The sequence below is a fragment of the Nothobranchius furzeri genome, chromosome 14 (assembly GCF_043380555.1).
Source record: "Nothobranchius furzeri strain GRZ-AD chromosome 14, NfurGRZ-RIMD1, whole genome shotgun sequence".
In the NCBI taxonomy this organism is placed as follows: Eukaryota; Metazoa; Chordata; class Actinopteri; order Cyprinodontiformes; family Nothobranchiidae; genus Nothobranchius; species Nothobranchius furzeri.
In genome coordinates, this window is record NC_091754.1 from 20,796,433 (window position 1) to 20,811,777 (window position 15,345).

Consider the following 15,345-nt stretch of genomic DNA (forward strand, 5'->3'; position numbering starts at 1 on the left):
AAAGATAAAATTAAAGTTCCACACTGGTGAAATTCACCTCCGCATTTGTCCCATCCCCGTGGGGAGCAGTGAGCTGCAGCAGTGGCTGCGCTCTGGAACTATTTGGTGGTTTAACCCCCAAATCCAACCCCTTGAAGCTGAGTGTCGAGCAGGGAGGCATTGGGTCCCATTTTTAAAGTCTTTGGTATGACCCGACCGGATTTGACGCCCAATACATACTGCGGTTCCCCCTTCATCCACTGGGTGCTGGATTCAGAAAGGAGCAAGTTCCCATTACCTCCCATGTCAAAAATGCCAACTTCACAGCAGAAATAAACACTTTTCTAGCCTAATTCAAACATTTTAGTGTATTGATATTTTATTCACATCCCATAACACTGATATTTTCTTAAAGAGGGCATACCCTCATTATTTCAGTCAATCCACTGTAGCCTCTAGTATGCTGTATTAGTTGTTTTTCTGTGTAGAAAAAGTTCTCGCACTCCTTTTTTTAGGAAGTAGAAGTTAGAGAGAATAACAAGTCTAACTCCTTAATATTCAGGATGTGCAAAACACCTTGCCTCTGGATGGCTAACAGCAACGCGATTCTTCCACTACCTCCGTTCACTGTTCTTTCTTTGGTTAAAAAGGTGACATTTATGTGTTATCTCCACCAATGCCAGCTTGAATGTGTTCCTTCAGTGTTGTGGAGTTGCTCATGTTCATGGTTAGCTTCTGCTAGCCGAGATGTCCTCTGCTCTTTCCTCGGCGTTAAATTAACCCCACCTTCCGTGGTTTATGCTTCTCTGTCAGCTCTGCAAGGGACAGAATCGCACGGATTGACGGAAGCGTTTTGCTCTTTTACTTCTCCGTCTCCTGGAGAGTGTTGCAAAGCAATTCCCCGACAGGACCACAGAGGGCGTAGCGCTGTTCTGTGGTATCCTGTCATGTATCGGTCCAAGATGGTTTGTTTATATAGTGGTTTTCTTTTGTGTATATAAGAGACTTTTAACACGGACATATTTGTCTCTCATTCTCCCACCGCTTCATGCGCTCCCCACCTCTAAACCCATGTTTCCTGTCATTTCCGTCCACGAATAAAACGCTTGCTGCGCATCTTTTCACTCCTCCAGTCACGGGAGAATTAAACGTTCATATTTTTAGAGTTTTTTCGCGAGGTATTCTTCAAGCTTCTCCGTGTCTGCCGCTAGTTATCCTCGGCTCTCTTTGCAATGGCGGCGCTGTAAATAACAGCGGCATCCTGACCAATCACAAGCTTGCGTAATCCGTCTCATTCGACGGATGTTTAAAAAAGTGGGCTCCGTACGTACTTGCGTGCCTGCCGGAGCCCTACGCAAGGACAGATAATGATGTTGCGTGTCTCCGCACTGACGCAGACAGAGAAGCATAAATCAGGTGGGCCACAGTGTGATGTAGATCTGTGCGGCCTTTTCTGACCCAAACATTCACCTGTCTACCTTTTTTTTCAGCGGCTAATGCAAAAAATATAGGGGTAAAAGACTATTTTCATGTTCAGCCTGCATGTGAACCTCAGCGTGACCAATCATATCTCTGTCTTATGTCTCATATCACATATCTGCCTTGGCTGCTTTTGTCAAAGTGGACAAGAGGATAAAAGAAGAAGTGTGAGATCCGAAAATACACATCTGAAACATCTGGAAGTTGCGTCTTTAAGCAAACAGAAAAAAAATAACCCATCCTTCATGCTTCATCCTTCAACTCGTTGCTCGTGTCAAAGCAGGCAGGAAGGCTTATCGCCTCTTCTGTGGAAAAACAGTATCAAGCTTGACGTGACTATTTGGTTTCACCTGTTGGCGTTTGAGCTGCGGTGACTTGGTGGCGCCTCCACATCTCTCCGCTGAGGCAGACAGTCAGAGGGGCTTGGACCAGAGCCCGGCTGTACTGAAGGACCTGCTGAACATGATACCTGTGTGGAGGAGCTGCTGCGTCTTAGCCCTCAGGTTCCCAGGAGAGAGGGGAAAGTTTGGAGTCCCCCTCTTTCCTCTACCTCCTCCCAACACCATCACTGCTTCTCTTATCATGTATCCATTTCTTTTGTCCTCCCCAGTTAGCCCTGGGCTACCGAGCCTGCCCATCACCGTCAGTGAAACTGGTCGGTTCCCTTTCTCTGCTAAATGACTCCTCTTTAAGATAATCCTTGAAGTGCTGACAGCCAGAACCAAAACAGTGTAAAAGAAACCAAGTTTGACATCTTTTAATTGTGTGCCAGAAAAGCACAGATTGAGATTTTGGAGGCTGCTTTGAGATGGTGCTGCTGATATGGTAATTTGCTGCAGTGAGGGATGTGATGAAAGTGGTGCTTCTGATGGTTTGGTAGCAGGATCCCTGGAGTCCAGTCGGGTGGTTCCTCTCACACCAACTCGTCACATGTTTCAGTTCGAGTCAGCAGAGAAAAGACATTCACGATGACTGATTTCTTAGTGGTTGTGAATTTAAATCACGTTTCGCTTCAAATCAAGTGTTCTTAAGCTGAATTTACACTCAGATGACATGAAAATGGATCCGTTTGTGCACATAAAGTCCCAGATTTTGTTATTGTGACTGACAGCGAGTGAGCAGCTGCATGACAAGACTTCTTTTTCTCACAAGCAATGCATGTTTGCAGAATAGTCTTCTCCTTCTACAGCATGTTAACTCCGATGATTGAAAAAGGGCTAATGCGCTGTAATGTTTTCATCTTCTTCTTCATCTGCTGTGCCGTTTTAATTAACTTGAACAAATGCAAACGACCACAGCTCTCGTTTTTAAGTCATCGTACCACATATAATCACTCTGACTGGAACCTGCTGTGGCATTTGGTTTTCATTGGCTCCATGTGCAGTCTTAAAATATGACATTAACAGCATCCACTTGGAAGTTGGTAAAAAAAATCCACTGGTAACACATTTTCAGTGTGTTTTAGCTAAAAACGAGTAATTATGAGAGGGCAGGAAACAGTCATGTGTCGTTGTTATGCCCAGCGTGGAGGATTTAATTGTATCTGTGTTTAAAAAAAGACATTTAGCATTAACATAGGGCTTTATGTTGTGATCTGCACATGAATGGACCCCTTGGCTAAGCTGCTGTTTCCTCAGACTGAGCTTTCTTGTTCTGCAGAACCACGCAGAGTATTAATCTCTTAAATGAGCCGTGCAGTTGGAGCTGGATGAACATGTGCTTTGCTTAGACGGAGTTTTCTAATTCGAACTGTCCCATTAGGCTGTAATTGTTGTTATCTGAGGTTGGGACGGGAGGGAGGAGGGGGGAGGTGAAGTCAGACCGAGATGGTATCGGGGTCGAGGAGACAGGAAGCCTCTGTCTAATCATGTCAGCTCGGAGATCTGGGCCCAGATGAAGCCGACCGGACTGAACTCTGCTTGTGTTCGGCTGTTCGGCCTGAGCTCCTTTCACCTGAGCGTTTACGTTTCTGGAACACTCAATAAATCTAGCAGGGAGTTAAGGATCTGATTGATGTGAAGAATATAGAAGCAGAGCGAACCAGTGGGTAGTTTAGGCAAGAGCAGGACACAGAGGTCAGACACACAAAAAAATATATTTGTTGGCAAACGGATAAAAACTCAGACTGATTACAATTAGAGATTAAATTGTTTTTAACATAGGCAAACTAACATGTTTATAAATCCTTTTAAAGGTTAAATATATTCAACAATGTAAATAATAAAACTCTTTCTAACAAAGTCATCAGACTAATTCAATTAATGAAGTAAATTCATGTGAAACTGAGACTTTTTATCATTTTCGTCCATTTAATCTAAAAACAGGTGAATTGTGACAGTTATGTAACAAGGATCGTAATTATCTCAAACAATTGTAATTAAATGATTGAGTGTTAATCGTGACTGGCCTACTTGTAATGCTGGAGGGATGTTTGTGTGTTGTTCAGTTGAATTAGAAGTCCTTTCTTTTGCTTTGCTGGGGCTGATTGCTTTGCAAGTTGCACAAACTTATTTAAAACATCGCAGCCGTTGCATAATGATACAATAAAATAACACGACTGATTCTTTCGATGGTTCCAGATTTTGATGAAGCGTTTACTTCTCATGTGATTTCATTGGTTTGTGTATTTGCTGCAGCTTCAGTTGTTAAATTTGATCTAACAATGCTCAACAATCAGTGCTCTACATGCAAAATACTCCACAATGTGCATGCTGCAGCTTTTCTAAACCTGCTGTTAGGGGGCGCTCTGGGTGCAGAGACTTCACATTTTAGAGCAGGAGTGGGGTGGGGAACCCTGGTCCTCGAGGGCCGGTATCATGCATGTCTTTGCTTCAACACTTCTGATTCATTGGTTGATTCACCTGTTCTGCAGCTCATCAAGCTCTGCAGAAGCCTGTTAATGACCTGCCAATTGAAATCAGGTGTGATGATGCAGGGTTGAAACAAAAAATATGCTGGATAGCAGCGCTTGATGGACCAGGGTTCCCCACCCAGAGAATCACTAATTGCAACAGGTGACCATCTGCAGGGTGGGGTTCATTTAGTGTTTAATCAGTTTTTAAATGCGTTATGATGCAACAAACAAATCAAATGCAACATATTGCCTTTAAAGTAAATGAAGTAAATGAATCAGTGCCAGAGTCTACTCAGGAGACCTCCATAAACCTTCCAGCGGTCCACAGCGGCTGCAACATCACACGTGAATGCCACCAACAATACGACACCAAAAACTCTCCCAGGACGTCCGTTTGAAACACTCCAAAGCTCCTTCTGTGTTTGTCCCAGCTGAAGTCAAGCTTACTAAGCAAATAAGAAATTCAGCACTCAAAGACACGCTGACGTTTGCCAGATGCTCGGCCGTAATTAGGGCCAAGAATTCCCTAACGGAGTGTGTGAGAAATCGTGAGTGCACCGCTGGACGACCTGCAGGACTTGAGCGGGGTGGACTGTGGTTCGCAGCAGAAACGTGCTGGTCCAGCTCTGATGCATCTTTACTTGCCTTTTTATGTTGTGACATAATTTCCATTAATTAAGAATCCAGATCACGTTTTTCATGTTTTCCAAGTCTGCCACATCCAGCTAAAACTCATTCATATGGAAAGAAATGCTCATCCCTCCCCACCTCCTCCTCCAGCTTCATATTGGTGGTGCATTAAGCAGGAAGTCAAAGGAGGCCTAAAAGTCTTCAGCCACCCACCCTGTTCCACTCCTCACCCTGCTCTCCCAGGCTACACTGCGACTCTGTGTCCTGGCTCCTGTCCAGGTTCTGGGTAGGGTCACGGTTTTTGTCTGACCCCAGGCCTGCACGTTGGATGTTGTTATTATTAGAGCTTTTTGTCCCTCCCCTCCTCCCTCGGGCGGCACGTCTGAAAAGCAGGAGGAACTGCGAGGCTCTGGAGGGGTTCTAGACCTGGAGAACAGCTGTGCAGGTTAGAGGCTGCTCACGTCCCCTGGGAGGGTGGTGCTGGTGGTTTGTACACCGACTCTCTGCACAAGCTCATCGTGCACTTCTCACAAAAACCAAGCAACAGTACTGTACCTGTTAGCTTAAAATGACAGCAGAGAACATTAGAAATGTACGAACCATCAAAGAATTTTTTCTTTGGTTTGCATTTCTGTAAGAGCTTTGGTGTATTAGGTTTGTGGCTCTCTTCCCTTTCATCTTCTGGCATGTGACTGTTTTATTTGGACGCGTTATAGAAGCCTGATAACATGAAAGATTTCAGTGCATTTCAAAGGAAGTGACTTAATTACAGAAGAAAAACCAAAAAGCGGAGCTGATTATTTTTCCATCTTGCTACCTGCTACATTTACATTTTGCAATCCGCTTTGGAAAAGGCTGCAGCACAATGCACTACATCCACAAACCCATCACAACAAGACGCGTAAGGCATGAGACGATGATCAATAATCACAAAGTAAATGTGAAATGATCAAACACAAGATTGAATAAATAAAGATATCGAACAAACCACGAGCTTTAAACAACAGCCAAACTCACAAAATCATCAGATGATCACGAGAGGAGAGAGCGTAGACGAAAACATCTGCATGAGAAGCAGCTGGAGACACAAAGTTATGACCTTTGTTGAGTGATGATGAAAATCAGCTTGATTAGCTAAAGTAGCTAAAACAAATCTTCCATGATGATTTTTAGGCTTCCAGAGGTTTGGTACTGTTGCACAGGTGTTCCTCTCTGGTTAGATGTAATTAACAATTTTTTTGATGTAACCTGTGTTTCATAAAACTCATTCCTCAGATGAACTGCCATCAGCTGCTTTGTGAATGAAAAAAAAAGCCAAAATGTATTTAAAAGACGGTGCTCCCTCTCTCTGCCATCTTAATTCTGCCTATTCTTGGCGGGTCTGGGGGGAGTTGGTGGGGGTGGGGGCTTCTAACTGTGTAAATAGCTCTGGAAATTGCGTGTGGCCTTTGACTGTCTCTGTAATTGCGAGCCTCTTGCAGTATTTTGCTTGGCAGTCTGAGAGGTTAACCCCTGAGGGTTGGAGGCCTGGAGCTCTCCCTCTGACTGGCAGAGGGCTCCTCAAAGATCCACTTGTTCACCCCCGGACCCCGGTGGCTCTAAGCCACCGCTGATCCTCTTCAGTGTTGGAGGGAGACTTTAGAAGTTGCAGGAGGCACCTATCTCAGGTGCCTGCATCATTAAATGTTGAAGTCAGCCACAATCTCATCATTTTGTTGCTTTTCTGATAATCCTAACAAATTCTGAAATAGTAGCCCAACTTAAAGCAACATAAGCTATTGCTTTCAAACTGGTTTCAGTGGTTCTTGGGCCATACATTTCACATTGAGCATCACTTTAGCCCTTTTCACAAGACACACCATGCTGGCAAATCAGTATAATATTACCGCAACAATGTGACTTATAAACGCGCCATCCCTGCATGACATTGCACGAATTTTGTGGCATTCGTTCCGCCTCACTTGGTAGTAACATTATGGTAATGGTCTGTCCAAGATAAACAGAAGTCCGCGGCAGCGCAGAGACCGCCCCCATACCTCCTTCATGTCGCCATCGCCTAGTCTTTTATAAAAAGGACACAATGGCGCCACATTACCGCCACAGTCTGACCACTTATAAACGACCTAAGGGTCCCTGATGCCGCCACGACGTTACGTTTTGTAAAAACATTTTCTGTAACTCTCTACTGACCAGATGCCAGACATAACACTTTTGTGGTTCAGGTTGGCACAAGTGTGGGAGGTCTCTACTAACTTTACCGGAATAGCTGTTTACTGTGCCAGTAGCTCACATAAAGGCTAGCAGTTAGCTTTTTAAGTTAGCTGATTGTCACAAAAAAAATCACAAAAAGAAGCATTTTGCTTTTCTTTTTTGTTGGTATCATGGCAAGGCCTGGAAGTAAAAAGAAGAAAGTGATGTCTTAGGAGGCAAAGCAAAGAGCTAAAACAAGAGCGAAGATTGGCGCAGCCTAGTTCGAAGGAGCTAAAAGAGGCCACAAAATCACACACTGATGGTGACCTGGCTTTGTTGCTACTGAACTTGAAAGTATTAATATTTATTTGTCCAACAGTGTGGATCTTCTTACTTTATGGTTTATTTGGTATCAGTTGGCTTGTGATAGCATTAGCTCGTTGTTAGCGCTAGCTACAACAGGCTGCTTTCCACCAGTAGGTGGGAGAAGTGGGAATCTTATTTAATGTTGCTTTAAAGAGACCTGTTTAGTTTTGAGCATGTTGAATCTTGAATTTTAATCTATTTTTATTTGATTAGTTAGCAGAAGTCTTTGGCTTGAATACCTCTGATTTGGTATCCTAAATCTCCTCTTTAATTTTCTGTTTCTGAAGCTTTTTTTTATGTCCACAGTCTTCATCTCAGAAGAATTCAGGGATCAAGTTGGTAAAAGGTGGACTCTGTAACCCGTCTGCTGTGATGGATGGTGTTGCTGTATGAAATGATCTGTAAAGATGCAGCCTCTTTTGGAGAAACTGTAGTGAAAAGATAACATATGCCATTTGCCTCCTCAGATTCCCACATTGTTCTGCTCAGCGCTGCCCCCCCTCACCCGGAGCCTCAACAGCGACTCGCTGCACCACCAGACAAAAGTACGCAGGCAGAAAAGAAATACCAAGACACAAAGGCTCTTTATGTAACGCTGTCAAGTTGCATTGATCTTTTTCTTTATATTTGACAGACAACATAAAATCGTTGCTTCGAGTCATGTCAAGCAGGGATTCGGAGATTGCATCGGCTCTTCCAGTATCACAGTCCTTTGGTAGAAACATTTCTTTAGCTGGATGTTATGGTGAGGCGGTGAGCATATGCTATTTATTTGTGGCTGTTGCCTTCAAACAGTAACAGATACACAAATTGTTCAACAGAACGTCACTCTGGAATCGGAGTTTGTTTGAGAAGTTTACGAAGCAGAAAACAGCGTCAAGCGTTTGTTTTATCAGTGGATGAATCCAGGGTTTGGATCTTTGGGAGTGTTGTTCAGTGGAAAGTTAACGAGCAATTAATAGCTAGAAGGAGATGGCCTCAGTTTGGAGAAATTGTTTAATTGTGACCAAATATATGAGCTATAGCTGCAACTTGACTGTGATGTTCGTGCTTATATGTTTGAGGCGTTTTTTTGCATAGTAAAGCTACGCCCTGCCGGGAGTAACTCTGGTATGCCTTTTTCCCCCTCCCCCAATTTATCCTCATGTCATCCCCTTTTCATCTTTTAAGGTAGCGCGACTCGTATTGCGAAGGACCACAGTCACCAATTCTTGTCATGTGTCTTGCCCATGCATGTCTGATCTCTGAATTGTGTGTACTGAAACTCAATTTCATTTCTCTGTGTGCCTTGCACATGTGGTAGAATTGACAATAAAACTGACTTTGACTTTGACTTTGATCCCAGCTAAGGGCTCATTTTAGAGCAAAGTAGATTGCTGTGTTCTTAAAACAGCTCATATCTCAAAATTTCAGTTGTGATTTTTTTATTTTCATGTGAAGTTATTTATTACATTATCAATCCTGCAGAAATAGGAATGCATTTACATTTAAAGTATCCATTTTTGCACCAGAAGGCCAGCAGGTGGCTGCTGCTTTTTATACTGCAAACAGCCACAGAATTAACTGTAAATAACCATTTAATACATGATTTATTAAGGAATTTCTTTTAAAGATGTGCAACTTGAGTTTGCATAATGAATTACTGGGTGAGATCAGAATCAGAATCAGAAAGCTTTATTGCCAGCGCTCCAGCGAACCAGAGCATAGGAACTTGACTCCGCAGCACAGCCTGACCAAGGTTACACACACACAAGTAGACAGAACAGATACAGGCGGACCACGAGAGCAGCCATAACGGCGCTCATTTCAATCAGATGAAAAGGGGATTACATGAGGATAAATTGGATTAGATTAGAATCTTCTTAAGAAAGCAGAAATTCTCTTTACTTAAACTGGACATATTATGACTTTTTTCGTAAGTTATAAAATGGCCGTTACAAAACATTGTTTATGAAGTTTCTTGCACAAAGTACCGCTCACAAAGATATTTCAGGAGTTTTGTTCTTGACAGTTTCAGTCCCTTAAGAAAACAAGATGGAGTGGCCACGCCCACCCGTCGCTCGCACAGGCTGCTATTAGCTGAGAAGCTCTGACATCCAGGAGGCGATTGGAGTAGAGCTGCTAATCCTCCTGCAGGTAAGAAGGGTTATATGCTTAGTTAGTGTGTGACATCACAAGTTGGGACTTTTTGAAATGGCTTGAAAACGGCTTGAAACAAAAAGATGCCTTTAGCATAGCATGTCTCCTTTAAGTCCTGCTAAAACTAGCTTTTGGATCTAGTCAGTATTAATTCCTCCAAGCTGCAGCTGTTCAAAGAGCTATCTGCTACAGGTGAGATATCAATTGTTCACAACCTTTCCTCTGAAGAACCCCCTTTCAAAAGATCTGAACAGACCCATACCACGTCTCTGATTCTTAAAGAAGGATCAGCAGCTGTGTAATCAGACCCTGCTCTGACCCCACCTGTCCGTACGTTCCTCCGCAACCTCCATCATGGCCGAATGTCACACACACGCTGATGAACCGCTCTGGATGCATGCTGCCTCTGAGCTGGCTTGACCTGCAGCCTGATTTACTGAAGATAAGCTACATGTGGCAGCACAGTGCAGACTTAAAGGGAGTACAGTGGATTGTTATCTTACTTTAACATCTGTCAGGACTTCATTTAAACTCTAACTGATTTATTTTGAACCTGCCAGTCAGTCTGGCTGTGCAGTGAAGGTAAACAAGGACATCATCAGAAGCTCGCTTCAGTCCATTTGGACTCTTCATCTGGGTCTTCAATGACCTAAGAAGAAGCTGAAGTTGTGCCAGAACTTCCTAACAAACCACATTTTTACTTGTTACTAAACTATGACCACTGCTAGCCGGACACTTTGCAGTTTTTTGAGTTTGTTTCCTTATTTTTCTGACCAAACTACTCTTCCTGCTGATTCTAACAGCTGCTCTGTTTACCCTTCCTGTGACCCAAAAACAAACAGAGCCTCAACGAGCTGAATTTGATCTAAAAGTGAAATTCAACAGGGGATGAGATTGGTGTGGAAACGCTAAAAACTCTAAACTTCAAAAGATGAAAAATCTAAGATCCAGGATGTAGGGTCGCTGCAAGAAACAGTTTTATTTATCCATCAGGGAAATTAAAGTCATTTTACATTTAAAATCATTTTGTGGTCTGATGAAATAAAAAGTGCATACATGCGTGTTTCCTGTATAAACCAGAGAATTTAAAACCATGAGAAGTGTTCCCAGCTTGAATTAAAGATGCCACCCCTCTGCATAACGAGGCAGGTTTGTTGTCTGCTTCTGTTTATCTAATGACTGGACCCGAGTCGGTAGACGTGGCGGCTCGAGTCCGATGTGCACGCACTCTGTGGTTCCTGTGGAGAACTCTAAGCTCTCCTCTTGCTGAGTACAACAGCCTCTTCAGCCCAGGTTAGGAGTGGGGCTCCCTGCAGCTGCTGTCTCTGAGGCTGATTAGTGCGGTGATGAGCGAATGAGGGCCGAGGGAGCCTCTCTCTCTCTCTCTCTCTCTCTCTCTCTCTCTCTCTCTCTCTCGCTCACACACACACACGCACACACGCGCACACACAGAAAGGGTTAAGCAGCCGTTTAGGGAGGAGACCTGTTCTGTGTCCAGGATGTAGAGAGCTGCAGTGTGATGGTGTGCTGTTACACTGCGTGAGGCCTCAGCACCACTTGGGTTCTGATTGGGCCTGTAAGATCACAGTCCTCCCCCACCTCCCCCTCCTCCCTCAGGGTTTCTCTCCCCACATCCTCCCTGTTGATTATCACCGCTGCCAGAGCTGACTCCTGCACTCCAGCTGCTGTCCACACTCTGGCTCTGGGGCTAATTTATCCAGGCTGCATGGAGGGAGAAAACTTTCTCACACGGTTCTCAGAAGAAAAGCTGCAGCACACCAAACTGTGACTTTTTTTTTCACGCAGAAGCCAACTGCCACCGCTGCTGCTTGCATTTCTGTCCCAGATTTGGAGTTTTAATGTTATCCAGAGCAGCAACAGTCCCAAACAAACTCCCAGTGCGCTTTACTCTGGAATAGTTTGTCCGAGCACGCCGGCATGTGTTGCTCTCTGCAGGTGTTTCCTCTGAGCAACCTCGGGTCAAAGTTCTGCCTTCACCATCCAGACGGCGACTCCTAGCAGTCATTTCCGATGTGAAACTCAACTCTAAAGCTCTTAATATGAAACATTCAGCATCTCACTGGCTACTGTAAATCATTGCCGAAGCAACCACGATGAGTAAGATTAAAAACTACAGGATAAAAATTGAGTTGGAGTTTCTCCCTGAATGACTCCCATTTCTCCATTAGAATAAACCAAGTTATTGTTATTCGATAAAAGCAAAGACTGAATAATTCAGTCAAACATTGTCATAAGACAGAGCTGTGAAAACATCAATTTTGACTGTGAGGCTGCGAGGGAGAAAAACACAGCAATTGACCAGTCAAACAAGTGACTTTGGAGCTCTACAAAAGAGGTGTACCCGGAAGAAGACAGGAATCAAAATAAGCAGCTTTCTGACAAAAATATGAATCTAAAACGCGGCTGAGAGCGGCTTGTCAAACCCATTTGGACGTTTAAAATATAGTCCATACTCATCAGGAAACATATTTCGGGTTACTTTTGTGTTTAATTTCATGTGACAGCCAACAATTCAAACAAAATGCACTGCGTAAACATCGGGCCTGTGCTCAGCTTCGGAATATACCCACAGACCTCTTGGACACACACCAGCAGCTCTCGGAGAAGAGCCAAAGCAGCATTGTGTGAGTGTTGATGGGGAGAGTCCTCTGTCAGCTCGCAGGGCTCCGGTGTCTCTCTGCCGGGCCATTCTGGGTCGCACAATTGGACAGAGAGGACAGGAAGAGAGCCTCGCCTCCCCCTTCGGTCCGCTGCTGTAAATGAGAGCTTTGTGAATGCAGACTTCTTGTACAGTTTTTGTATTTTCCCCACCTCCTCCGTCTTGCACATCATAATGACCCCAGACTAAGTGACGACGGGCTTTGTGTCTGAAATTAAAGATGAGCTGCAGGTTTCTCTTCCTGCTACAGAGATGTGTGCATGAGTTTGTGCAAATAAATGCCTCTAATGTATGTGCCGCTGTTTACGTGTGAGGCCTCGCCCGCTGTCTTAAACAGTGAGGAACGATTGATTTAATCAAATTTATGCCCAGAGTTCAATTATGGCATTAAGCTGTAATCTGATGCACCTCTGTGCATGCTTGTGAGCTGTGTAAACTGTCATTATGAATCACTTTCTGTGCATTTCATGAATTCTTCTCACTGATTTGATTTTGAAATGAGAAAAATCAGTTCACAGTGGTCACACCTGACAGGTGTTTGAAATCCCCATCTTTTCAATACCGTGAGATGCAATTTAGAAATAAAATCCTGCAGCCCAGTTTGGAGGAGAATCTTTGATCCATGTTCAACCGAAAACCTCTAAGATCCACTGTAAACCCAAAGAAGTTACCAAGGCGAGGCAATCGATTGCAACAATATTTTTGAGTTGTGAACCCGAAAATCCCAAGTTTTCAGAAATAACATTTCTCATTAAATTCTTCTTGTATTTTTGGATTCTAGTTTAATTAAAATTGTTCATGATGTTAACTTAAAACATTTTACTTACCACCATATGTTTTAATTTATTTTAGCTAAGATGTCAACTGTATCTTTTATATTATATTATATTACATTACATTATATTATATTATATTATATTATATTATATTATATTATATTATTTTACACATTAAGTAAACCATATTTATTCCAAATCCCACAAAACTCCCTGATATATCAGAGTTTCGCCATTAACTGCATCCACATACAGTCAGACATTTATTTCCTTCACGACATAAATCTTTAGTTTGAGTTATTCTTCAAAAAAACGAAACCATTGATAGCATCTTAGTCCCTGGAGGCTGTTAAAAGCAAATGAAGTAAAATTACTTCCAATTTTGCATCGTCTGCAACATTTATTGTTTATTTTGAGCACGATTCCTCAGAAACTCCCAGTTGTTAATTACGCTGGACGCTTATTTAAGTGACTTTTCCAACAATTAATAAAAGCAATGCATGCCCACGCATTCCCTGATCTGTAGCACAGATAAAGAAACACACACACATTCAAGCTTTGATCCTCTGATTCAACATCTCGCGCAGGAAAACCAGTAGATTGAAAATGAGGAATGCGTGGAGGGGTGTGCTGTTTACTTGCAGCTCGGGCAGCTGGTTAGTCATCCCCTCTGCCATTTTTACACCCCCTCCCCTTGCTTTTCAATTCCAGCCAGACCCCAGGCTCAGCTACTAACCGAGGGCTGGAATATTGTGCACTGGGGATCAATGCAGCCCTGAGTGAAATGTCAACTGTGGCCCTGCAAAGTGTCAGGCTGTGAGGGAGTTGTAATGGCTATTGATCCACTGGGCGCTTAATGCAGAGCTGCCCTGCCACGACGTGAGCCAGCTGCAGTAGAAAATATGAGATGAGCTAAAACTGAGAAAATAGAAAAGAAAGAGCCCACAGTTTCATCCCCCCTCCTTCCATCCCTCCCTCTCTGGCTGCAGATTGATCTTCCTCTTCCTGCTGATTCTAACTGGGGTCTGTCATTATTTTACTCTGTCATTAGGGGCTCCATTGACAGCCTTGGCCTGTCTGTGCCACTCTATTGAGACAGCAACACTTTTCCCATGCGGCGTTCCCTACATTTATTAAAGTCTCTGACAGCCTTGTCTCTCTTCGTAGATGGCTGAGCTTCAGGCCGTGATGCAGCAGTGTAATTGGAAGACGGGTCTGTCTGTTCCTGGCTTGTAATATGTGTGAGGTACACCTGTAGGTCAGACTGGTTTACATCAGACTGCTGGTTATGAAGCTCAGACTCTGACCACCTCTGTCTGTGGGTCAGCGTCTGCGCTGTTGGAGGCAACGAGACGGCCCTCGCAGTCATTCCTTCATCTATAAATCACACTTTTATCTCTTTTTTTTCACCCTGAAAGTGGAATTTCATTTTAACGTAGAGTTGAATTGTTTGAATTTATTGGCATGCGTGTATGAATTTGTAGATTTGGAAAGAAATAAAGGAGCAAAACTTCAAGTTTCTTAAACGGGAAAGCAGAAAATAAAATTTGACAAGAGGTGTCAGCAAATGACACCTGTAGCAGTTTAAAGTAGCAACTTTTTGTGCATCTTTGCAGTGGATTGCTAACTAAATTCCTGTTGGTTTAAACATAAACACACTCCTTGTGTGCACAAGTTATACTGTACATTTGTAACAATTTTGTTTTTGTCTAAAGAAAGTAAAATTGAATGAATTTGAAAGCTAAATTTAAATCTTTAAGAGGACATATTGTGCAAAACTCAACTTTTGCGTCCTATTGTGCTGCCATGTGGGTCTCTTCCGCCTCTTCATTTTCTGTTAGATTTTAGGAATGATGTGCCTTAAACAAGCCTTTTCTTAAAGTACCAATTAGAATACAATCTCTTGTGTGCTAGAGAGAGCTGTTGCTGGAGGAGCAGCGGCTCTACTCCAAGCCCCTCCTGGATATCAGAGCTTCTCAGCTTATAGCAGCTTGAGGAGGGGGATAGGTGGGCATGGTCAGCTCCAGCTTGTTTTTTTAAAGTGACAGTGCCTTGAAATGGCTCATTCTGGAAGGTACTGAAAATTCTAGAACTAAACTCACTTCATGTGAGAGGACCTTAGTGCAAAGAACTTCATGAGCATGCTTTGAAAGACCACAGAACTACTGTAACTTAAGAAAAAAACTCCCAATGTCTCCTTCAAAATATGAACATGTGGAGATAGAATAAAAATTGTGCAAACACAATTATGA